A 1,382-nucleotide genomic window follows, 5' to 3' on the forward strand; every position below is an offset into this window, starting at 1 on the left:
CTTGCAGGAGGCAGCCGATCAAAGATTCTCTCTCATCATTGATGTTTCTATCGCTCTCTCCCTCTCACTTCCTCTCTGAAATCAATACAACTTTTTTTTAATTTTAATGGAAGGACAGACCAAGACTAATAAAAATTGTCACCTATCTGGAAGGGAGGGAACAAGTGATGAGGAGGATAACAAAAGATAGATTATCTAAATGGACTTTATAGTACAGATTGGACTTTGGTGCCATCTGAATGTCTTATAAGACAAAATATGATAAAAAAAGAAAACTGCAGAGCAGAAGTAGAACTGCTGCCAGTGCTGCCACCGATTCAAGAGCCAGGGTAGTGGCTGCCATTCTCTGTTGCCTGAGGAGTGGGCCTGGACGGAAACAGTCATGGAGGTTGGTTGCGTGGGAGCGTCTTTGCCTCCCCGCAGTCCTCCCTCAGGAATGACCATGGATAAAAGTAAGCTGGTACAGAAAGCCAAGCTCATGAGCATGCTGAGTGCTGTGAAGGTCTTTTTGCAGCCCTGAAGGCAGTCACAGAACAAGGGCACAAGCTCTCCAATGAAAGGAGAAATCTGCTTGTCACTGCTGTGTCATCTCCAGCACTGAGCAGAAAACAGAGAGGAAGGAGAAGCAGCAGCAGATGGGCAGAGTGTGGTGAGGAGATCAAGGGAGAACTGCAGGACATCTGCAACGATGTTTTCAAGCTGTTGGACAAATATCTTATTCCCAATGCTACACAACCAGAAAGTAAGGTGTTCTACTTGAAAATGAAAGGGGATTCTTTTAGATATCTTTCTGAGGTGGCACCTGGAGACAATAAGCAAGCCATTTGAAATTAGTAAGAAAGAAATGCAGCTGACACACCCAGTTCCACTTGGCCACAGGCTGAATTTCTCAGTCGTTTACTATGAGATTCTGCACTCTCCTGAAGAGGCTTGCAGTCTGGCAAAAGGGTGTGTGATGAAGCAGTTGCTGAATTGGATACACTGAATGAAGAGTCGTACAGACACAGCACCCCGATCATGCAGTTGCTTAGGAACAATCTCACTCTGTGGTTGTCAAAAACCTGGGGATGAAGGAGACACTGGGGAGGGAGAGAACTAATGTCTATGGTGCTTTGTCACCTGTTGAGTGGCACTCTATTCCCGCCACATATATTCCTTTGTGAAGTTAAAAAAAAAAAAAGAAGAAAAGTTGTGCGTTGACTTTTCAATGTTTCACAGCTTTAGCTTAGCAAAATGGTCCAGGGGTAAACAGCTGGTATTTGTATTTCAGACCCTGATTGGTGACATAAATGCCAAGGCATCCTAAAGTTTTGTTTTTTAACATTCACAGGATTACTGTGTGTTTATTTTTTTTCAAAAGCCCAAACACTGTGATTATGGGG

The 1,382-nt window shown here is 43.8% G+C and overlaps 1 pseudogene; it reads left to right on the plus strand.

Annotated features, from left to right (window-relative positions):
• Positions 1-410: 410 nt before the first annotated feature.
• Positions 411-1,099, plus strand: LOC102772028 (annotated as a pseudogene).
• The last annotated feature ends 283 nt before the right edge of the window (positions 1,100-1,382 follow it).

The sequence above is a fragment of the Myotis davidii genome, unplaced genomic scaffold (genome assembly GCF_000327345.1).
Source record: "Myotis davidii unplaced genomic scaffold, ASM32734v1 scaffold84, whole genome shotgun sequence".
Lineage (NCBI taxonomy): Eukaryota > Metazoa > Chordata > Mammalia > Chiroptera > Vespertilionidae > Myotis > Myotis davidii.